A 25,392-nucleotide genomic window follows, 5' to 3' on the forward strand; every position below is an offset into this window, starting at 1 on the left:
ATGTAACTGATGATATTCTTAAGATTTTAACAAACTTGAAAGAAATAAAAAGCTGTTTAGTTAGTGGTGATCAAAATGACTGTAAATGGTACCACTACAACAAATGAAAAATTTAATATTTTGAAGATAACTTCAATACTTGAAAATATTTAAAATTCATGTGAGAAGCAAATGAAATGTCTGTCCATGGACCAATATAAGGCTCCTGTGAACAAAGGTCCATTTAGTCAGGTGGATGCCTGTATTTAACTGAGAGGTGGTTGAAATCACTAGAACTATTTAAATGTAAATGTATATTTACTATCTTTGTTCCCAACTTCAATTTCCACTTTAAAAAAAAAAAAAAAAATCAGAATTATTTCAGTAAAATCTGAAAAATGTAGCAGGGCATGTGAGAAGATCAGACAAGTATTCTACCTCATGATACTGAACTTTTTGTGTTTCCAGAAAAGGAAACCTTAGTGGCTCTGAAAGACTCCCTTCATCCTCCCACTGACTCTATTTCTGCCTTCTGAGAGAAATGCTCTTCCTTACACCGAGCTCCTCTCATCCCAGCAAGTGACAGAGCCACATCTCACCCAGCTCCAGGTCCTTCATGAATATTAAAACAAAAGAGATCGTGGGAAGGGAAGCAGAAGATTGGAAAGGACATTTGAGGAAATCCTCTTAAGAATTACTGAAAATACCTTGGAAGAAGAAGAAGAAGGAAACTAGGTCATATCTTCCCCATTTCTTATTCCTTATATTTCAGATAAAATATTTATTTAAAATAATTTAATAAGGAAAATAGAGAGAATAACCAAGGAGAACCTGTAATTTCTGAGGAAATATAGTTTCCTAAGCACTTGAGAGGATTTTTTCTTAAGGGAATGGAAGGAGTTAGGATGAAGGAGAGAAAGGATATCTGAAGAGAAATTGAGTTTTGAAGGCAGATAACTTAACTTACATTCTGACAGATGAGGGACTTTTTTTAACTTCACAGAGTGCAGGTAGAGACACTGAGTCATGTATTTAATGAAGGAAAAAAAAAAAAAAAAGCAAACCACAACCACAACCAAAAAAACAAAAACAACCCCAAAAAACCAGAAATGCTAAAAACCTCCAAATGACATTAATAGAGATAATAGAGCTGTCCTGTCCCTATTATGGTAGTTTTAGCAGTAATATCCTCAGAAAGGCTCATTTGCTGCAATATTTTGCGTTTGAAATCCTCCCAGGGATATGAAGCTGTTTAGTCTCCCTTTTCTTAGGTCCTTTTCCTCCTGTTCTCCCCACAGAATATTTGCTTGGTGTCACTTTTACCGCACCCTGGAGGCAGACTGGGCTCCAGAGAGCCACTGTGAGCCAGAGGATAGATAATTATGATTTTGAGATTATCATTGTTATGTTATATTATATTTATTATATTATTTTTATTTTTATATTGTTTATATTTATTTGTTAGAGCATTAACTGAAATCAGAATCTCTCTCTAAGATGGTAGGAGATGGGATTTTCATGGATATTAATTAGATTAGATTCCACTGAAATGCATAGTAAACCTTTTTTCCCCCCTAATATTCCAGGTGTTTGAAAATCACTTTATCGTCTGTAAAAGGAAAAAAATATTTCATTCATTTCCCCTCAGAATTCCTTCTGTCCCTTCCTACCATTTTCTGGTTATCTGTAGTTTTATAATGAGTTCAAAACCTGTTAATCTGGATTTGGCTGGAGAATGCAAACATGGTATTGCTGTAACCACAGGTGCTCACAGACGGGTAAAATCATCTTCATGTACAACATTTTTATCATTTCTGGGGAAAGATATACTCCACATTCATCTGGCAACAACCCCGTCCTCCATGGCTTCCATCAGGCAGGTCATACAACCTTTGTTATTAAGAATCTGAATAAATTTTAAATAATATATAAACTTTCTGGGACAACATGAATGTTGTGCATCACGTGGGTGATAATTAATGTTGTCTTTTTGGTGGTACAAAACAGAACCACGGATATTTTAATCACAGAATGATTTTCTCTTCCTTAGTGCAATCAGAATTCATTTTATCCATTTTACTCAAATTACCAGGAGTAAAGTAGTCCCATAAATAATCAGATAAATTTGTCTTTTTATTAATTTTTTATATGAAGGGTCTATTTACCCTTCACTAAGTGTCTTGGTCTTTGCTAGATAAGGGGAAAACAATACAAAAGCAAACCAGCCAAACAAATCCCAGAGAATTTTATATTTACACCAAAATAATTGCTGCAAATTTTTGAATAAAACAAAGTTTATACATAAATTAAAATGTCAGACTAGCTTGCTTTGATTTTTTGGCAGTTGAGAGTTTGGATACCAGAAATGGATGATCAGGAAAGATGTATAAGCTGACAAATTTACATGGATTTTACATAGGATATTTAAAAAAAAAAAAAAAATCCCTATCATTTCATCAGCACCAAAAAGCATTTCAGACCCACCTTGTGACATTCTGCAAAGATAGTTGCAACAAAAACATATTCACAAATCGCAGGAATGCAATCAGCACCCACCACAGAGCAATTTTCTTAGACTTGCTTCTTTCTATTTTCTTTACAATACTCTGTGTATTTTAATTCTGTATACTATGCTCTTACTGTACATTTATGTGCACAAACACAAAAGATGGATCTTTCTTATCTCCTCTCTAAGGAAATCTAATTTTCCTTTTATTTGAGAGAATGCTCAAGATTCACGGCTAGAACACAAGAGCAACTTCCCTGCAGGCACCATGGAACCAACCCCCAGAAATTCCTCTCATTTGAGACCCCTGCCAAACCAAAAAAAAAAAAAAGAGGAAAGACAATGACCAACCACTTCAACTGCGCCCCACGGTCAGAGATGAGCATTACTGAGCAGAACAAGGATGAGAGCAGGATGTTTTTCCTTCCTGGTAACTCGTGTGCGGCTGCAGGTTGGATTTCTGGCGCTTTAGTTATTGCTCACACAACAACGAGGTTTCTCCTGTTGCTCAAACCATCCTGCCAGCACAGCTGACCCCAAATGACCACAGGGATACCCCAGACCTTCTGGAGGTCATGCTGAGCAACAAAAGCTGGAGGAAGAAGGAAGAGATGGAGTTCAGAGCTTGGCAATTTTGATCCCTAGACACCATTCAATGTGCGGGAGCTTTGCTCTCCTGGGGATGCTGAACCTGCCTGGCCATGAGAAGATGAAAGAATTCTTTGCTGTGCTTTGCTTGTTTGTGCAGCTTTTGCTTTAGGCTGTCCTGATCCCAGCTCATGAATTTTCTCCCTTTTACCCTTGGAGTTTTCTACCAGTGGGGAGGAACAAGTGGATGAGGGGGGCTGAGCTGACCTCCAGGGATAAATCACAGCATGTGCTGCAGCTGTGTGCACAAGTGAGAGGATCCAGAAAAAGCCACAGTTTCCCACTGTGGGAATCCAGGGCTTCCCTCTGGCTGCCCTTGAAGGTCTGGGACCCTGGCAGGGGGTCAGGAACCCCCTGGACAGAGCCCCCAGAGACACTGTCTGGGATCTCTGTCCATGGAAAAGAGTTTTCAGTCTTACAGGATGAATTACCAGCTCTGAGTGTTTGATATAAGTAAGAATTAAGTGTGGCACGGGTGCAAAAGTAAAATTTTAGGATTCTAGATGAGGGGTCCAAAGGGGACAAGATGGAGGAAATTGGGTGTGTCTTGTCCTTTTTCTCCTTCTTCATGCCCTCCATGTTTCACTGTAGTGTTGGCATTTTTCTGTTGGTTTAGGCTGGGGACACACTGTTCAACGTAGGTGACAGATATTGGCACATTATTGTAAATCCAGCCCAGGGAGTTTCTGGTATTTAATGTTTGTAACATCCCACTGAGGGCAGAGCCCCACACGCTGCCCTGCAGGACAGAGCTGTGGCAGGGCAGCAGAACATGTTAGAGATAAACAGAATAAACAACCCTGAAACCAGCACAGACCAATTATGGCTTCTGCTTTGGCAGTGGGGCTGAAAGACAGAGACTTTGTACAGTCTTGGAATCATCAATACTTCAGATTCTGACATCCCACCCCATGGGATTCAGCAGGCAAGCTGCCACACCATATTAACACCCTAGCAGCTCAAGTCAGATGAGCTCAGATGAGTTTACACACACTCTGGAAACCAAAGCCAAAAAAAAGCTTGGATGACCTCAAAAGGAGGTGCTCAGACCACAGTGAATAATATTCATGAGGCTTGGCTGGCCCAGAACAAAACAGCACCAGTGAACCACAACTGTATGAAAGACAAATCAATTTGTTGGGAGCTACTCTGAAATAAGATATTTCCCTCCAGAGAAAGGTCACACCTTCAGAAACCTCTCCTCTGCCTCAGCAGTTACCCGGCAAATAATGAGGAATAACTCCTCAGTGCTGCCCCTCAGGGAGCAACATCCCCCATCACCTCTGAGGGAAAATAAAAGACTTGGGATAAGAAATTTGTAGGTGGACCTTGTAATCTTGAAATTGAGAGCCCTGGAAAGCAGCCGTCTGTCCTACCCAATAAGCATAAAAACGAAACAAAACAAAAAAAAATAAAAAACTCTTCCAGGAAATGGAGAGCAGAAATTTATGATAAATATTGTTTGGGATGAATAATTCACCCAGCTCTAATTATAAGTACAGGGCTCTGGAACATTATTGTTGAAGAGCATCCCATAAGCCTCTAATAACAGCTGAAAAAGAAGATAATATCTGGCATATTTAGTGCTAAATTACACATTAATAAAAACCATTATTGTATAGGTATTTTCCCATCTATTTGTTTGGGAGTTCTACAGTGTGTTTTATACACATGGAACTGGGAGACTTCCTAGTGATAAAATGTACCAGAAATGGGAAATTCAGACACTTTCTGGGAAGGTCACCTGTTTTCCCTGTTTTCCTGATTTAGAAAATATTTTTTTCTTATAAATAGAAGAGAAGATTCAGAAAGAAGGGATCCTAGAAATTAAACCCACAGTAAATACAGAGCAAGTAAAGGGCTAAAATGGAAAAAAAAAAAAAAATCAGCATTACCGTCCTTTCATATTTCAAAACTGTGAACAGCCATTAAGAAAATGCTGTACCAAAGTGGATTTTCTCCTCATTTCTACTCCTGTGGGTAGATCAGTGGAGAGTGCTGATTTTGGATGCCAGGGAAAATTATTGTGCCACCAAAAGTTCTAGGTTAAGATGTAAGATGGACCACAGGTCACAAAACCAAAACAGAAAAATTTCCTTCTTCTTTCCTAATACTAACAGTAATTTTCAATTATGAATATTCTTTTTTTAATAACTTCTTATAATAAATTTTAGTAACACTGGAATACAAAGAACTTCTATATTCTGCTTATGGGCTGATATTTTACTTTTTCCACTACTGCATTACAGGTGCACTGTGCCTGCTTTTTGTGGGGGAGGGATTTGCAGTTTTAGAAGTGAAGAGCTCAGATATCTTATTTTCTGATTTAACTGTGACTAATTGCAATGCAGAACAGATGCACCAATACTGCTTTGGATAGCAGCTTCACAAATACCACATATGGTTTTTTTATACTTTTAATTAGCACTTCCTTCCAGAATATATGTGATGAGATTATTTGAAATTGTGGAAGTCCCACAAGACCATGCAATATCATTCCATGCAAATGCCTTCTAACATGCCCCTCCATCTCCAAGGTGCAGAAAATACCTCAGAACCCTGCATTAGTGTGCAAAATGCCATTAAAAATATTCTCCATTGTGGGTCTCAAATTCAATCAAAGAGAGAAACAGAGAGTTTCTAGTCAGGCAGAAGCCTGGGAAAGAGTTGGAAAATAATGTAAATAATTCTTTATGTCTCTTGTTATTCACATTGTTTATAGTTAAGTTCTATCACTGTGCATCAAGCACTTTGCACCAATGCTCTGGGTTGTTTTCACTTCAGGACCAATGGAGTTGGTCCTTACGAAGCTCTGTATAAAAGCGCAGTATATTTTAAATAAACCAGAGTTTTACTCTCACAACCTTCTAAATCAAAGTCTTCTCATTCCCATCCTGCCTCAACAGCAACACTTCATTAAAGTGCATTGCCATTTGCCTGAGGATAAAACAGGCAGAGCAGCTCATTGGGCAGTTTGCCTGGGCTTTCTTAAATTTATTCAAGTCTTCAATTTTCCAGCTCCTTCATTGCTGATGAGGAGATCACAGCACATGCTGGGCTCCCAGGTGCTGGATGTGGTAGGTGTGTGCCAGTCTTCACCCAAACTTGTTTAGGTAGATCTAAATCTCTCCACCATGCCAAGGTACTCCATCCATTTGTAAAAAACCTTTGTGGCTACACTTCTGCCTTCAGACTGATACTTGGAACATTCTTGTGGCCTCCCACTCAGTTGGGGAATTAAAACATAATATATTAAGTAATTTCATAACAATTTTTCTAATTATTTTCTCCTGACTATCTTGGACATTGTCCCTTATCTTGCTCCCAGCTCAGTGGCAGCATTAACATTTACACTTTTCTCTGAGGGTGGATTCACATATGTTCTTTCCTGAACAGTTTCTGAGCTTGACAAAGTCTCATAAGCAACCAAATGCCATTTTGGATGGAGCAGAGTGAGCCAAAATACAATTCTCTTGAATATATGATGACATTTTTTTTCAGACTGAATGGAGCTGAGTTTCTTTTCTGCAGTATCCCAGGCAAAGAGGATGATAATCTTGATATCTAGAAGAATTGTTTAACCAAATCCCTCTTCACACACCAGTTGGAGTCATCCAAAACTCCTCTTCTTGCTGAACACAGCCCTTAAACCCAACTGTTGATTTCACTTATATTCATGTTATTATACAAAACTACCACTCACAGATGCTACCACATAAAATTGCAGACAAACAGAAACAGATGAATGTGTAGATAAATGCACAACACACATTTAGATATGGGGAAGAAGGAACAAAAATAAAACACAACACAAGCTGTGATCATCACCATGGAACTTACCTGAAAAATGGTGATATCAAAAAACTCTCCTGGGGAACATCTTGTCTGAGGTCTGCCATGGAAACTGAAGTATGGCTGTGCCATCAGAGTTCTGATCTTTTCCAAAAGCAGAGATATGACAGGCACTGCCACCCCCTGCCACTCATTGACAGGTTTGGGATGTATACTGATGGGGAAAATGCAAATATTGAGAAGTTTCATAATTTGTTTTCCTTGAGAAAAGAAAGTTATGTAAAATAACTGCTTGATGCTTGGCTTTTTTCCTGTCACTTCTCTTCAGCAACAGTACAAATAACTTCACACCTTTGTTCTGGGGGCCTGTTTTCCCTCTGACAAACACTGCAGATACATTTTTGAGGTGGTAATGTGACCCTTTTGTACAAAAATCATGTGATAAATGCAACTTGTTAAACCAACTTAATAAGGGAAATACAAGCAAGGTTAGTTTAGTTTAATATCATATTTTACATCTTGCCCAAAGAAGTCACAGAAGCCCCATATAAGGCAATATATTGGCAGCAAAGAATTCATTTCTGGACCAAGAGCTCTCAACTTTTCTCTTTCAGCTAATCCTACTCAAGTCCACAAGTGTAGAAAGAAGGATGGATGAATTTATTTCAGTACCTGGTATCAGAATTTGGCTATGCATATTGGTGAATGAGATCTAAAGGATAACTGCCCTGTGTGCTAATTGCCTTCATCAAAGCTGCCAGTTCTTTCAACCACAGAGAGTAGAGCCATTTAAATATTTCTTTTAGTGAATGGTTTGCTTTGCAGACACAGTGACATGAAGTGTATGTGTGCTGAGACAGCATTTTTAGATTAAAATGCTTTTCTCAAAATAGGCAATGAATATAAGATGCAAAAAAGTCAGAACTGTCCTACTTTTACACAGGGGTAGTGGAGCCATTGGCTTCCCAAGTTTCTGGCAATTTTTCCCCCCAAATTTAAAAAAATTGCTCTGAATGCTGATCAAATAGCTTACTAGCTTCTGCTTTTGTTTACAAAAGAAAATTGATCTAGGATAGCTCAAAGTGAAGTCACTCTAGAAACCCAGGAGCACCTGAACATGTTGAGCAGTAGAGAGAGCCCCTTATTTGTAGCAGCTCATAATGATTGGATGCCCAAATGCTGTTTGACCTCTGAATGGTCTGTAAATTCCCAAATTACAAATTTCTATAAATCAATCACCTGTTTTTGAAATTGTATTTTTGCTCCTGCTTATGCTTATGTCAGAGGAGGGCTGGGGCTGTCACCAAGTCACTGGTAAAGCCATCAGTGCTGCTAGGATTTGGTGTCACACTGCACCAGATGACTGTGGTGGTAAACAAAACAGCTTCACAACAATCCAGCAGGATAAAATTCAAATAAAACATCAGGCATTCCAACTTACCAGCCCTACAGCATTTTTCGGGGCAGTGTTCAAAACACTCCCTTTCCACCCCCAGCATTTTCCCTTTACAACCTGTTGAAATAACAATGTCTACAATTACAGGGTCATTTGTTATGCATGATATAATAGACTGCAAATATAAAAAGGCATTATCATTACTTTTGTCCTTTGTTCTTCCAGGCCAGAATATTGCATAGTTCTTTACTTTGACATTTATTGCTTTTAGATTGGTAATAGAATGGTTTGTGTTGCTCATTATCTTGAATGATGACAATATTAGAGTTTGGGGAGCCTGCGTTCCCTGTTAAGTAAAGTAAAGGCTTCATATAATTTACCAAAGGTTATTACTGGACAATTACCCACAATACAGTTCAAGTCTAATAAACGTTAGCCACATTCTCTCTTAAATACCACATCTGGAGTGTGGTTCCTAGGAAACTGCAGAAAATGATTTAAGGCATTTATGTACCTGGAAGGAGGAGGGGAGTTTATCTGTGCATATGCATCTACATGGCTTTTTATGGGTTTTTGGTGGTCACTAATTGATATGTGGGTTTGGTGTTTATTACTGGGTGTCCTTAGGGAAGGGAATTAATTGAAAGATATACCTAGCTGGGACTCTGAGACTAGAATGGAAGGGGAGGAGGGATAAAGTATAAGCTCAGTTTTCAACCTTAATATTGGGAATAATGGAGTAATTTCATATTTAAATTCCTAAAAATTATATCAGGTTTTGGCTTGAGACTTTACATAAGTTCTTATACAACAGCCTAAAGAATTAAATTTATCGGTCAGCAAGGCATGAAATTCAGAGCCTGATTCTATCCTTCCATCCCTTCTATCACTGACCATGGTCAGCATCTCCAGAGCAGCAGCAGGGCCCTGTTCTGGACACACTTCCTCACCTGCAGCCAGGGCTTGGCTCCATTCCTGGGGAGAGTGACTGAGGGTTTTCCACCTGGGAAACTTCCTGGGCTGGGATCCTTGACAATCCCCTCTGTGTCTGGGACTCTCAGATGTTTACATGAGTATAACACTCTGTACACAGGCACACACATGTATGCAAACAGCATTTTTTTCCCTGTCCCTTTTCTGTTTGCTACTCCAGTTTGCCTGCAGGCATTTATGTTCAATTTATGTTTATCAGTTCATTTCTCTAGCAGCTGCACTTTCAATGAAATGTTTTTATTTGGTGCCAAGTAATAGTAGCTGGAGTTATTTGCCCTATGAATCTTGGTAGATTAGTTTTTGTAATTTACATACATATCCAATTGCTACCAATTTTCACTGACAGTTTTCTCTTTGGACTTTTTTTCATTTCTATTTTTGAACTGTAACAGTTTCTGACGTACAGCTCTCTGCAAACTTTATGATATGCCCTGCATTATTATAGTTATCTAGTAATGCAAAAGTGAGAGAAAACCTTTAACTCAAAATGTTAAAACAGTCTGCAGAAAATGAAGTTAATGTTTCATGAAATAAATGTCATAATACAAAAAGACTGATTTTAATGGAAATTTGCTCAAAGCTTCGGATGTTTCTTTTCTGGCTGACACCAGTTACTATTCCTCACATGAATCACCAAGCCCAGAGTGATTAGGTAGCTGGTCCTCCCTAGGGCAATAAATAACTGTGGAACTCCCCAGATGTGCAGTTATGAAGGTGTGAGATGAGCCCGTGGGTGTGAGTGACACACCTGCAGTGGGTTTGCTCTCAAGAGGGAGCACACTGATGCCTGGGATTCCTGATGCTGTAAGAGCCAGAAAAACCCTAAAACCAGGATGATGCTCTTCCATGAAAGGCCGGAGCAGGTGTTGAGGGAGAGCAAAGAGAAGCACACAATTGCATCACTTGATACTGCAAAGGGTGGGCAGGTGCAGGCAGGAGGGGCACACCTGCAGCTTTGCTCAGTGTGGGCCCAACACAGACATCTCCCAGGGTGAGCGGAGGCTTTCCAGGAGCTGCTGTGGTGTGGGAATCCAGAGCTTCCCTCTGGCTGCCCTGGAACGTCAGGAACCCCCCTGGACAGAGCCCCCAGAGACACTGTCTGGGATCTCTGTCCGTGGGAAAGAGTTTTCAATCTTACAGGATGAATTACCAGCTCTGAGTGTTTGATATAAGTAAGAATTAAGTGTGGCATGAGTGCAAAAGTAAAATTTTAGGATTCTAGATGAGGGGTCCAAAGGGGACAAGATGGAGGAAATTGGGTGTGTCTTGTCCTTTTTCTCCTTCTTCATGCCCTCCATGTTTCACTGCGGTGTTGGCATTTTTCTGTTGGTTTAGGCTGGGGACACACTGTTCAACGTAGGTGACAGATATTGGCACATTATTGTAAATCCAGCCCAGGGAGTTTCTGGTATTTAATGTTTGTAACATCCCACTGAGGGCAGAGCCCCACACGCTGCCCTGCAGGACAGAGCTGGGCAGGGCAGCAGAACATGTTAGAGATAAACAGAATAAACAACCCTGAAACCAGCACAGACCAATTATGGCTTCTGCTTTGGCAGCGGGGCAGAAAGACAGAGACTTCCTACAATCTCGGAATCATCAATACCACAGATTCCAACACTGTGGGATTTCAGTGAGCACAGAAACTGCACAGACCTGTTCAGACTCAGTTCACCCCCTGGACACAGCAAGCCTGGCCCCCACCTCCCATCTTGTGCACAGCAACTGGATGTGATGCCTAAAGATTTCAGCTTTTACATGTGTCTCATAGCCCTGTAGACTATTAATATGTGGTTATGCAGCTTCTGGTATTTTTCCTACCCTTTCTGTTAGGTTTTAGAGAAATTAGCTAACCTTCCAACAGATTCCTGAAATGCCATTTAGTCTTATTTTCAAGAAGAGGGCCAACAAGAAGAACATTTTGTTTTCCAATCTGAGGGGAAATAACAAGAAATGGGGCAAAGAAGCCCTGGACCAACTCCAGTGAGAAAGTATCTGGGGGGAAAATTACCTAACTAACTGCTCTTCTAACTGGACAATGTTTGTTAGGTATGATAATTTGTTAAACTTGCAAAAATTGTAGAAATTTGATATCGAGTGTGCCCATAGCCCATAACTATGGATGCACCTGGGAGCTCCCAAGAAGCGCTTTTTTATCTTACCATTTTAATAATGTTGCAAGGGGCTTTATCTTTTGATATCAGGCAGGAGATACGTAACAAAATCTCAATGTGTTTGGTGTAGGGCTCAGCTTGGTGAGTGCAGCTCATGATGTCTGACAGGAGGGGACCTGCAAACAGAAGTTTTTGTTAAAATCTGGAAAGCATCAGGTGCTGGGTCCCTGGAGAAGGCACTAGGGACCTGCAAACAGAAGTTTTTGTTAAAATCTGGAAAGCATCAGGTGCTGGTTCCCTGGAGAAGGCACTAAAAATTGCCCTCAGAGTGTCCCTCCCAGACCTGCAATAACACAGAAGGAATTCCTGAGGATTTTCAACATAGCCTGAGCAACTTAGAGATACAAAATTAAATCAATCTGCTTGTTACTTCCACCTGTTTTCAAGACTTCAGCTTAATTTTAAAAAGCACAATGGGAGCATGCATAATGAACAGGTCGAGACTTTCAACTTTGCTTGTCCTCTGAGCTAGAAACTGGGAGTGAATTCCACTGCACAGCAAAGATAGAAGGTAGCAGGCAGCTTTAGACAGCTTTCCCACATGAGAAAAGAAATTAATTCCTCCAGGTCTGTGTATCTTGACAAAAAACAAAACAAAACAAAACAAAAAAAAAAAACAACCAAAACTATAAAACTTTTTTCACGTACTGTCATCTTTCAATAAATGAAAATAAAAAATTCAGAACAACTTGTGATCAAATCTAAGCAATAAAAAAAGGCAGCTACATTCTGATGAACAGTGTTGCATTCAAAAAAACAACAGGAACCTTCAGTTGTGGAATTTTACAATATAGCATGTTCTAAAGACACTTTTTTTTCCTTTCAATATTGAGGCAGGATACTCATAAAGCTGGGGAGACTGCTCAGAATCTTATAACTGAGCTGCACATAGGCTAGAATTCAGCCAGAAGAGAGAGCAGTAACTCCGCAGCCAAGCTCCAGTAGAAAAGACTCTAAATCAAGCAAGGGCAAGTACTATTGATGCTGCCTTCCCCCAGCTGGATACTGGTGATGAATGCATTCCAAATGCCAATAATCTCAACCTTTTTCAGCTTTGCATTGTATTATTGGCAAACACCTTGCTGCTCTTTGCCACCTCTCTGCCATTGGGTGCCTGCCCATCTGGGCTTGCAAGCATTTCTTTGTTTTCCCTTTCCACTGGCTGCTCTTATTTCCCCAACGCCCAGGCAAACGTGGCAAGCTTCTCAAATTAAAGTGACCTTGATGCCTAAATATATTTTCTTGGTCTTGTTCAGCCCTTTTTAAATTAAACTTCTACTGGTAGGTATGTTTATGCCAGTTTTTATTAATTCATTTATCATGCAGCAGCTCCCAAAACATAGGGAAATTCTCTTTGATCTTTGTTTGTGCCATTTACACTTCCACATCCCCTGATTAAATCTTTTAAAGGTTTCACCAGCACTGTGCACCTCAGATACAGGAGTTTCTTGCTTTAGGTACCAAAGTAAAGTTTTGAATTTGTTCCTCTATTCCTGCAAACACAATTTCTAGTGCCATTCTTGTCCTTAGATCATTAATATGGTTTAGAACAGCAGAGAGATCAGTTCAGTTCCTCTCTTTTCCTGGGAGAATCTGAACCTACACTTCTGCCAGGACACAGAATGGAACTAACCTGTTACAATTGCCCTGATTTTAGTGCTGTCCTTTTCAGCTACAAACAACAGAAAATTTCAATTTTCTCTGGTTGAATTAATTATATTCCTTTTTTTAAAAGTGGCATAAGAAATTCAATCTTTAGGCTTTTTTGATACACAGCATCAGTCAAGATACTTGAAACAACACTGAGCACCATAATAAATCCCACACCTTTACCACTACAAACAAATCACAGCAGCAGCTTCAATTTGCTATGGAATAAATATATTTCTATTTAATACACATCCCTCTCCTGCCTACAAACCCTGCAGGAACACAGCTGCAAAGGAGCACCTGCTCTGCTGGCTACAGGAGCTCAGTTTTCTTGTGGGAAGGAGCTTGACAGATATGCTTGGAATTTAGGCAGTGCATTTTTGTCTCTCATGGTTGGTTTAAAATTGCATTAAAATTGCATTAAGGCAATGAAGGATTATTGATCACTATCAAAATAAAATATCTATTTACTCATATATAAAGAATTGAGTAAGCAGGAGTGTGAGCAGAAAATTATAGTGTTCACATATGGGGAAGTGATATTCTAATGTATCCTGGCATAACAGGGCTTGAACAGGAATCTTACAACTGGAAGCAAGTTTGACTTCCCAAGGGATATGGTTCAAAGTTTGCCTTAAAGGAAAACTATTTTCATTTCCTGAGGAAAAACATCTTATCTGGACGATTTTTTTAACCTTAAGGAAACAAAAAACACATTTACCAACTCAGAAATTTTACTATGTTTTACTATGTCTGGTTTACTGTCATATGTAATGTGTTTTCTGGTCTTTTTCTTGTTACAGAAGCAATAACATGTAAACTTATTTTTTTGTTTGTGGGTTTTTGGTTTTTTTTGTGTCACCTTTACCTGCTCAGAAGGCTAAACCATAGTTTTCAGTCAAGTAAATGGTCCCGTCAGAGCCATTCAGGTCCCTCTCCTGAGCAGAGCTTCTCAGGGCTGCTGTTTATGGAATGTATAAAATAGAAGCCTCTCTGAGTCTCTCAGAGAAAGAAAGGAATGCAGAGATTGAATTAGAACTTTAGAGAAACTAAAATATATTAGGCCACATAGACGTGAAGTAAGAGTGTAAGATTTAGTTGTAAATAAGTAGAAATATATTTTAATTGCCTTAAGAGACTCTATTAGTTAGTAAAAGGCCCTAAAGCCTAGTTTAAAGCTCAGTAGTGTTACCTTTCACAAAATGAACTTAGTTCCAGACATAATGAAAACATAACAGAACGTTGCTTACATTTCTAGATAGAACAGGTAGAACCATTTGCATGAACAGATAGATATTTACAGAGAATTTGAGTAAAAACTGGTGCTGCTTTCACACATTAGAATGAAGATCAAATTGGTTCAGGAAAAATGTTTTAGGATCATGTTTTTAGCTAATTAGATGATTTATAAATAAAATCTCCCTGTATTGGGATGCAAGAAGAAGATGATGAAAAGAAAGAAGAAAAAAAGATGAAAAAGAGAAGAGGGAGGAGGAGGAAGAGGGAGGAAGGAAAAAGATGGAGAAGATGAAGATGAAGATGAAGACAAAGATGAAGATGATGAAGATGAAGATGAAGATGAAGATGAAGATGAAGGAGATGAAGATGAAGGAGATTAAAATTAAGATGAAGAAGATGAAGAAGATGAAGAAGATGAAGAAGATGAAGAAGATGATGAAGAAGAGGATGAAGATGCATATGAGGAAGATGAAGATGAGGAAGATGAAGATTAAGATGAAGATGAAGAAGAAGATGATGAAGAAGATGAAGAAGATGAAGAAGATGAAGAAGATGATGAAGAGGATGAGAAGATGAAAAAGATTAAGATGATGAAGATGATGAAGATGAAGATGTAGAAGATGAAGAAGAAGGTGAAGATGATGAAGAAGATGAAGAAGAAGATAATGAAAAATAAGATGAAGGAGGTGTGGGAGGTGTTGCTGCTGCTGCTGCTTGGAACATCGGGACCCTATGCCAGAAAGCTTTTAGCACAGATTTCAATACTCTGAACTCTTCACCTTCAAGGCTGATGTATTCATGCCATGAACAACTTCACAGCAACCAACAACTGCTCTTGTCTCTTTGAAGACCCAAAACCCACACAAAACTCAACAGCTGTGGTGCCAGCAGGGCTGTGCACATCACCAGGCACAGGAGCTGTCTGGAAGAGCCTCCTGAATGACTGCCTCTGCCTGAGGGTTTCAGCTTGAGCTGCCATGATTGCCACCAGGAAGGAATTGGCTTTTCTGTGCCTGTTATGTCACCCTAAGTTACAGCCTAATTGTTCTGCCCAAAGAAGTTCAGATGAGTCATTCAATATTGCTCATTTCCTGTCACTACCAATGTGGGAAGAGGTGAGAAAACCAAGGGTAGAGCTGCACCTACTGTAGATGCCTGAAGTCATGTGAAATTTATTCTGCCAGATAGTTATTGACTCAAAAGATCAATGACACAAAAAGCTGGATTAGGTTTTGATTCTAACTCCATTCTTGTTAATATTCAAGGAAGTATAATCTGTGTGAAAATTAATGGGAAATGAATCACTGCATTATAACAAGAGAAGTAGGAACACAGACCCAGTTGTATAGAAATTTGATTTGTGCTGTATACTGAATGCAGTCCAGGGGCTGCAGTACCTCACGTGAAGGATAAAAGTGAATGTTTTATAGACCCTTTTATACTTAACATAGGCAGTAACATTACAAATGCAGTTCTTGTGAATTTATTTTTCAATCCACTATAAACACATTCTGAAACCTGGTTTTCAATTCAATATAAAACTAAGAAACAAAGGACCTAAGTGTGAGTCATGTTTCTTAAGAACATTCCTTTCTGTTTTATTCAAAATTCCATTCAAAATCCTATTCTTTTACAACCCTGACTGGTTATTTTGGACAGGTAAGTCCAGAAACCTTGACACAGCTTCAGGAAGACATAAGTGTGTGAGTATTCCTACAATTCTGAGCTGCTAGAAAAGGGAAATGCTCCTGGAAGGACATATATTTAATAAGCAAATTAGAAAGTAGAGACTAGAAGATGAATTATTCTTTCTGAGTTTTAATTGTTCTTGCTGCATCTCTCAGCATTAACTCAGCTTCTCCCTCAGCCATCCCTGTAAAACACAAAGTCCCCACATTCCTTCCCTGGTTTTGAGACAAGAAGAATAAAGACATGGCAGTGACACATAAACTCCTGTAAATCTTTTGATTTTACAACTGAAACATAAAGGGGCACACCTCAGTGAAAGTACTCCTATAGGGTAAATATAACTGAGTTATAGCCCAAAACTAAATCCCAAAGCAACACTACTTGTAACAAACATGATGGAGCTGATGAGTTTCTAAGTTCAGAAAGGAGCGTTCTGCCCTGAACTGGAAGATTTTGTTGTTAGAAGAAAGGAAAACTGCTACCACTAAAAAAAAAAATAATAATTTTTTTTTTTCAATCCACCAACAAACCAACCTCCTCTTAAGCTGTTTTTCAGTAAAAGTATCTTTTATACTTAAACATCATTACACAAGTAAATTCTCATTTTTTCTCTTCACACACCCTCTCACTCATGCATGTTTCTGTGTATTACAGATATGAATTTCACACAGTTGGAAGAAAAAAAAAAAAAATGCCAGAGATAATGCATGCACCGTGTGGAAAAGCAAACAGAAGTACCAGAAAACATTAACACTTCATTTACTCATGTCTGGCATACAGATATTGTAGCGACTTCCTGGGTACTCTCCTTACCCAAAAAATACTGTATGCAGGACTAGAGCTTCTGAAAGCAAATCTGTTGTTTATGTGCAATGGAAATTTCTGAAAATTATTTTCTTTACCATGTCACTGTGTCTCTCTTCCATCTTTTCCTTCAGTTGATGCCTTGCAAACACAAATCCTTTACAGGAATTTCATTTGTTTCTGACTTTTTAATGCAAAACTGGGTACTTCTGTGCTGGAGGTGTAGAAACAAATCAAGTTCATTCACTTCATTTTGGCAAGAATAACTTCATTTCTTGAGTTACTGTACCCAAATTTAGCAGCCTATTCTTTTAGGTGATCCGTCAACCCAGAAGTGGCAATCCTGCATCCAGGATCCCTTTGCATATCCTTTCCTGTGTCATCCCTTTGATCCTTCACTGAATATGTTATTTGTCCTTCTTTGCACTAAATAATGAGTAGTTTACAAATACATCTGCTGCAAAATAGATAAAAAGCTCACTGCAACCAAAGGTGTGGTCAGACCCTCCCCTTGAGAAGCAACTGGCCAATTTTATACTTTTCACTCCCTCTTTTCAAGAACAAATTCACTTTTCTTATTTACCAGCAAGTGACTGTGACTGGTGGCACAAAACATGCAGGACATGAATTAAACTTCCCAATTTGCAATGACCTTTACATGAAAAGAAAGGCAGAGTGGTTTTCCCAGGAGCTGGAGTGTACTTGCAGTTCCCATTTCAAAGTCACTTTGTCATCTTTGAAGAGAAAGTCCTTTAAGTCTAGGAGTAATGCACATTTTCATATTGCTTTGGGATTTGCTGTGCAAATCCCACACAGTGCAGTGCTCATGGTTCAGACCAGGACTCACTTGAACAATGCAAATCTAATATGCCATCCCAAATTGTTCTGCGTTCACATTTTCTTCTGTGCATACCTGAAATTTAAATTACCTATATAACTCTTCCCAGACAGGTTTTAATTATTCACTGGTTTAAATTATTCATATTTAGCAGAGTCCCTGCATAACACCCACTGATTTTTTTAATAAAGTAATTTTACAAATACTATTGGCCTGTAAAGTGAGAAAATCCCTCCTACATTCGCAAATCCAATATTCTACTGCTAGTGACAAACATTCATCTACATTGCACTCCCCATTTTCACATACTTCCACTACAAATTTTTCTTTCAAGGATTAAAATTCTAGTTTGTCTTGTAGGGCTGAAAGAGAGCCATGCCCACAAGCATCTCAGATGTAGTAAGCTAGCCAGAACCTCATTGCCTCAATAATTTGGTATTTTAGGAGACTTTGGGATGTTGACAGAGCTGAGCCATCTGCTTCCTACCCACTGAGGCTTCTCCAGGGGCAGCTGTAAGGGACTGTCCTCCAGACACACCTCCTGTGCTGACCTCTCTCAAGCTGCTCTTTTGTTGCTTTTAAACTGCCTGGTAGCTTCCATAGCTTTTCTTAGACTGTATAAAATAGCAAAGCATTATCTAGGCAAAAAAGAAAAATCTCTTTTTCTATTCCATGCTGAAGCTGACATTACTGCAAGCCATACAGCTGCTCTTCTCCTGCTCCAGGGATCACTAAAACAGGGTGCCAGAAGTGGATCAATGCGAATTGACTGTCTGGAAGGAAAACAGGAGGTGACATCCCTGGGAAGATTTAACTCCAGCACTGCTTCCTGCTGTGACAGAATCCAACATTTTATTAGAGCACAGAGATGTATCCTCACAGAACTTCCTCACAGACCCTACCACCTTCATTCTCCATGCAGGAGACTGAAAGGACAGCTTTTAATAAGGTATTTAGATGGTTAATTTTTTGTTGTTTGATCTCAATTCCCTCCACATCTCTGCTCTTCATCAATCCAGTAGCCCAGTGCCTGGGTCACTCTCCTGAAATCAGAAATAGAGCTGTCCTCTCTCGAATTCCCTCTAACATCCCAGAGGAGCTCAATAACCACTCCTACTTTCCCCATTAACTCCAGTCAGTGCTTGAAACCTCAGCCTGCACTCTTCTCCCTGTTGCCACAGATCCAATTCTCCTGAGCAACAAAAAAGCCAAGTGAATGCTAAATAAACTAAGTAATCAAAGCAAGATAAATGAAGCAGGAAGGTTTAGTGCCCTTTGTCCTGGGCAGTCTGGAATGAGGTGTCTGACTTCTTCAGGGGACTGTTATTTAAAATCCAGGCAGGCTTTTTACCTTGGCTGAAGGGAGAATGAATCATTGCTGATGTGTTAGTGCAGTTAACACCACGTAACACCAAGGTCCAGGTGTGTGAACATGTTTGCATCCAGAAACAGCTTCACATTTGAATTTTTTGGGGGGTAGATTTTGAGAAAAGGGTGATGGATTGATTCCAGCTTTTCACAGCCACTGAGACAGGGAAAGCAAACAAGAGACTACTCACTGAAATTAAATTTTTACAGTGATGTTTCAGCAATCGCTTGCTGTGCCAGGAAGAACAAAGCCAATATGAAATAGTTTTATATTACGTGGCATATTAATATAATATCAATACCCAAGCTCAGCTGTCTGGTCCTGCATGGCATCTACTTTAGAGAAATCAAAAATGTCAGGAGAACAACCCTAAAGCAAATTCTGGGTAATTCTGTTAAAGCAAAGTCTCCCCTGGCTGTGCTGTTTCATGACTCTGGGACTCCCAAAGACAAAAGATGGCACAACAGACTATGGTCAATGCACAAATATCAACCATCAAAACCAGCATCCAACTCCTAGAGCAATTTATGACAGCAACATAGGCCTTAAAATTTCATCCACATCCAGATCACCTCCTCAAACAGAGGTGCAACTGTGTGAAATTACCTCACTTCCTTTCTTTGCTCATCTTCAGGTCCAAGCAAGCAAGCGTGACCTCTTAAATTTTTGCCTCAGGCAATTCCATCTCTTCAGGAAGTTTCCCAGGATTTTGTCTGCTTGTTTGTTCTGTTTTGCTTTCTTGTTTGGTTTGTTTTGCTTATTGTTTTGTTGTTTTGTTTTTTTGGGGGGCGTGGCTTTTCTTGTGGTTTTGCTTTTTTGTTTGTTTTGTGAATGAGTTTTTTTTGATTGAGGGAGAAGCAATTTTTAAAACCAAGCTGTTATTTATAGAAGTGTTGTGTTCTTTTCAGCATTTCCCATACAATATTTGTCTCATAACATCCAGGAACTATAATGCTGGATGTATAAAAGATGCCCTTGGCACAGCATTTGGCCCTTTGCAAACATCCCTTCACAGGACCCTTCGTTTTGCTGCCAGTGGCAGAGCCTGAAGTCTGAAATCTGGGCTGGGTCAGGACTTGGCAGGCTCCAGGTGGGAGCACAACCCACTGCCTGCCAAGGCAGCACCCTGACAGATGATGCTGTTACCCTTTCTCTCTGCTGCTGTGCACCAGCAGCCCAAATGAATGAACTGCCTTTGTTTCCCAGAAAAGAAGGCAGCATAAATGGCTCAAGCTGCTCCAATGATCTTACCCTGCTCTGCACTCCTGGAGGGGTTTGGTTTGTGTTCAGCTTTTGTGCTCCTATCATCCTCCTGGATAAGACTGTGGGTGTTGGCGCACATGTGCTCAACTCTTTTTAAGAGAACAAAGACCTAGCACAGAAGCAATTATTCAAAGGCTTTCTATTGGTTTTTATGTCAGGATTTTGTAGCAATTGTACAACTTTTTTTTTCCTTACCCCGTTTTACTTTCTTTTAAATCCAGAGAGATGTCATTGCAGGTTATTTGGTAAGTTCTTTGGCAAGGTGCTTGGGTGAAATAATTTTTTATTTGCTAAACAAGGTCAACAGTGCCTGTCACCAGGATGAGTTATGGGAGTTTCTTGACTTGCTGGGAGATGCCCCAAACAATAATCTATTCCTCAGCTATTTGGGTTTGGTTTTTAATGTGACTGATGTGCTAATGAGTTTCTAATGCAGTGCAAGGAGTACTGCTTTTAGGAAGATGAGATATCTTGAGGAAGGTTGACTTTAAGCCATCAGAATTAAAACAATGTTCCTTCTTCTCTCTCCTGCCTGCTTCTCCTTTCCTGTGGTACCCAGCTGAAAAAGATGTCCTATGTGGAAGTATGACTATTAAACTGAAGACTAAAGGTTAAATCAGGTTGAAAGGAACCTCAGAATGTCCCTGCGAACCTGAGCAACAGGGAATAAATGCTCCATTACAGCCAGTAGATCACCTGCTGCTTTGTATACATACTGCTAATCCAGTGAAATTGGATTAAAATATTTTCCAAGAAATTCACTGTGAGAGACTTCATCAGTTACAGCTCTTGTAACTGAACTGCAGCTTTTGTAAAACATAACTACAGGGATTCAAGTGCTCCAGTCTGATCCAGTAACAAACCACAGGCAGGAAAGTGCAAGTTATGATCACTGGGAAGAAGTTTATAAGAAGGACTTCAATAAACACGAGAGAAACAGACACGAGGAACAGCTGCCAGCAGATGAATGCATGGTTTCAAATAATGTTCAGTTTGTTCAAGGCCTGTGAAACCTTGATCAGTAACAAGGTACACAGTAGTAGTTTCCCTCTGAAAGCCAAACTGGGCACTGGGCAGCCTTCCACCAAGGCATGGCACTGGTCCCCCTGCAGCACAGCTGGAGCTGTGGATAGCATTCCACCCTCCAAGGCTCCCAGCAGCAGGCGTGGCAATGGTGTCACAGACAGGACTTGTGTCCCACACCAGTCAGGGGATGATTTTCAGTGACAATCAAAAGAAAATCTGTACGACAGCCAAACAGCTACCTTCTTTCATCCTGGCAGCTCTCCCTCTTATCTACAGGCCCGTGTCTTTGTGAGGTTCATTTTCTCTGTGTGCAGAGAAATCTCAGCTGTTGTACCCAGAGAGCTGCGAGTTCTGGTTTGCCCTTGGCAGCCAAGATACCAAACCTCCCCATGGCTCCTTTCTCTCCCCCCATTCCCAGGCAGCTACAGCATTCTGGGATCCTTCCAGGGTGGATGAGTGACTCTCTTAGTTTAGATTTCACTTTTGTATTATTTTCTCTCCTTCGGGAGCACGAGCTTAAGAGCGTTTACTGAAGACAGAATTATTATCAGGTCCAACTGGCTGCCTTTATTTCTGACCATTTATTCCTGGGCTGTATTTTTAGCTCATTTTGTTCTCCTCAAGTCAAACAGTTGTTCTCATTTATAATTCCTGTAACCAGGCTCTCTTTTTTCCCAGCTGACTGCTCACACACACTGCCATCGCACAGACCTGTCATTCACTAAATTATTTTCCAGGACGTCCAAAAGCATAAATGGCCACAGACTCCATTGCAACCCCCAAACTGCTGACTTTCAGACACCTAGATTGCTATCAGCAGACAAATCCAACATCTCTAAATAGCCCCTAGTTCAGCAAGGACAACTGCAATCAAGCTTCTCAAAAATAACTGGGGAATTGGAAGCTCTTGTATGTAACAGAGTTTAACTGACCTCCAGTCACAAGTCAATATTATAGGCAGGGAGGCAAATCAGAGTAATTTGAAATATTTATTATTATAACACTGCCACACTGTTGCAAATGCAGGCAAATCTGATGGGAAGAAATGATGATGTCTGACTCAGTTCAGAAAGCTGAATGATTTCTTTATTATAATTATGCTAAAATACATTAATATACTATATAAAGAAAAATACTGAAACTACAAAACCTACTTGTTCTATCATGTCTAACTCACACCACTTGTGACCCTCTCCCTCGAGTCCAGCCCCAGGTGGGTTGGATTGGCCATCAGGCTCAAACAATCCTCACCAGAATCCAACCAAGCACTCACTCCAGGTAAACAATTCTCCAAACACATTACACATAGGAAAAACAAGGAGCAGAAATAGAAATTGTTTTCTCTTTAATTTCTCTCTGTGTACCTCTATGAAAAAATCCTGAGAGATAAATGTGCTGCCACAGCACACGAACACTGATTTTTGTGTACCCAATCTTACTTTTATCAGTGTGTCAGCAAGTAAAATTTGCATCATTTTCTGCTTGTTCTGGTGCTTTCTACCTTAAGTAGCACCACTGGTTTCAAGGGTACCCCTCACAGCTGGCAAATTACACATTACCCTTCAAACACAGGCAAAGGGACAGGATCCTTTTCCACAGCTCCCTCCATGTCACCTGCTATGAACTTCACACTCTAATTGTAAATACCATTGTCTTAATTTTCCACTTGTCAGCCACAGAGATCTTGTGACCTGATCTTGAGAGAAATGACATATCTTTTGAGGCAAGAGAGAAACCGTTTACTCCAGAAGATACACTCAGAACTCATGTCAACATATGTTTAACCCAAAGGTTTTAAGTGGCATAGAAATGAAAGCATGGAACAAGGACCACACTTAGTTCTTTGATCTTAATGAATTTAGTTTTCTTGTATTCAATTAACCATAAGTGTTGATGAGAGCAAAATGGTAATTCTGGAGCATAGTAAATAAAATTCAATTAAAAACACCAGTGTAGCAACACACCTGGGAGTTACATTTGTGCAAGAATGTGATTCAGTAGTAGATTGGGGACATATGTCTTAGAAACATTAGTGTAATATCTGCAAAAATAGTGGTGGATTTCTTAAATTATGGCATAAGCTTAATCAAGTTGCAAAAATGTCAGAAATGTCTGATTCAGCAGCTTCTTCTTAATGGCAATATAATACAACCATGTCCAACAAACAAAATAAATTTCCTCCTGGTAGATCTGCAGGTGGAGGAAAAGTTTTTTATTATTCTTCATCAATACATGATTTTAAGCCCAAACTTCCTCATGCACTGGTCACTGCAGAGTACTTAGAGAATTCCTGCAAAATGGGGGAAAGCACTCTTGGCATTTAACACTATCTCACCTCTCCAGAAACAGCAGTTTTCACATAAGTACCACACAGTGAAAGAATATTAAAGAGACCTGTTGTGTCTGATAATAAATGAGGTTGTAAGCTAAACATATGGCCTGGAAGATTTAGAAATTTCTGTCTCTAGAAGTAGAATTAATGGGGCTTTTAGAGAGTCACTGAAAGAAAGATTCCTTACTGGCTCATTTAGTGTCAAACCACCACCCAGCCCCAAATAAAATCCTTCACAAGGTCATTTTTCTCATGGATATGAATGAAATTAGCAGTATGACATCTTAGATAGGTCCTTTTCTTCCTGTATTTCTTTTGCCTTGCAGTGGACCACAATATATATATGTTTTTATTTAATATATATATATGTGTGTGTATATATATATATATATAATAAATATGTATATGTATATATATATACATATAATATATATACATGTATATATATATACTCTATAAATATATATATACGCTATATATATATATGCTCTATAAATATATATATATATGTCCAGACCCTGAAAAAGGTATTACTTGTAGAATATATTTATATGCTTGATTAGAAGGTACATGTTAAAAAAAACCAAAAAATAACCAAAACTACAGAGCACTAGTAAGGTTGATTTGCTAAAATAAATATGATCTAGCACAGTATCAGAGAACAAATTTAGTATGATTTTGGAATGAAGAAGCCATTGATAAAAAGAAATTAGGAGCTTCCTGCCCCACACAACCTAAATGCTCAGGGAGAACTTTGGGCAAGCCCTGAGCATACCAGTACTGCTGTTTGAGAGACTCTGGTGTAGCAGGTGTAAGACACTGCCTTGAATTCTGTGTCCTTCTGGACAGGACACCTGAAGTAGGTGAAAAAAAAAGCTAAACATAAGCCCAGAGTCCTGTTAAATAGGACTTGAAAAGGCAAATTAGGAGAAAACTGCAAAGAAAGAGAACTGGCTTGTAACAATTTAGGTCATAAGACACCTGTTTACCAGAAAGCACTGAAAAAGTAAAGGGTTGCAATGCAATGCAAGATCAATGATATAAAATAAAAACAAGGAAAAACTCCACAAGATCAGCATTTGAGACACAGAAGCCTGTCAGTAGAAATGGAGAAGACCCCCTCAAGAAGTTCTTTTTTCAAAAAAGAGTTCCACAAAGCCCCTGTGACCAAAGGGTAGATGACAGAAAACAATCTGGTGCAGTGGGGGGCTGAGATGGATGACCTCTCACATTTTGCTACGCTCCCAAACTGACAACCACAAGGATTGCAGCTGCAAGTCAAAACTCTGGCACCTTCAGGGATGGTTTGAAACACAGGGTCACAGAGACACAACAAACACCTGGTTAAAGTTTCACCAGGGGTGATTGAAAGAAAAGAGGGGTGTGACAATTATTTCTGTTGGCTGGGGGAAATTGAGTTTTCAGGGGAGAGAGATGATTAATTTTTTGCATCCTCTCCCCAGGCCATTTGTGGATATGAGAAATTCTTCTAGACTGGTCTTCCACCCACTTTTGGAGATGTCATTGTGCCAGAGAAAGAATACTCAAGCTGAGAATAGAGTCACACTCAAGAGACTGAAGAGAAAATTTTTTGTGTGTCTGCTTCAAATGAAAAGAATAGTTAATGTTATCTGGTTTTTAACCTAGACAGCAGGAGTATAAAATAGTATTTAATAGTATTTAATACAGTATTA

At 39.4% G+C, this 25,392-nt stretch overlaps 2 long non-coding RNA genes across 2 annotated transcripts in view; both read right to left on the reverse strand.

Annotated features, from left to right (window-relative positions):
- Positions 1-11,528, reverse strand: part of LOC116184031 (uncharacterized) — a 32,624-nt gene extending 21,096 nt beyond the window's left edge. Inside the window, exons 1-2 of the long non-coding RNA XR_004148753.2 lie at positions 11,477-11,528; positions 6,974-7,139 (exon numbers count right to left, since the gene is read on the reverse strand). This is a non-coding gene — a long non-coding RNA (uncharacterized LOC116184031). The remainder of the gene's footprint in view (positions 1-6,973; positions 7,140-11,476) is intronic.
- A 26-nt stretch (positions 11,529-11,554) lies between these two features.
- The window catches only part of LOC110481501 (uncharacterized), a 90,076-nt gene continuing 76,238 nt past the window's right edge, over positions 11,555-25,392 (reverse strand). Inside the window, exon 3 of the long non-coding RNA XR_002467262.3 lies at positions 11,555-11,604. This is a non-coding gene — a long non-coding RNA (uncharacterized LOC110481501). The remainder of the gene's footprint in view (positions 11,605-25,392) is intronic.

The sequence above is a fragment of the Lonchura striata genome, chromosome 2 (genome assembly GCF_046129695.1).
Source record: "Lonchura striata isolate bLonStr1 chromosome 2, bLonStr1.mat, whole genome shotgun sequence".
NCBI lineage: Eukaryota > Metazoa > Chordata > Aves > Passeriformes > Estrildidae > Lonchura > Lonchura striata.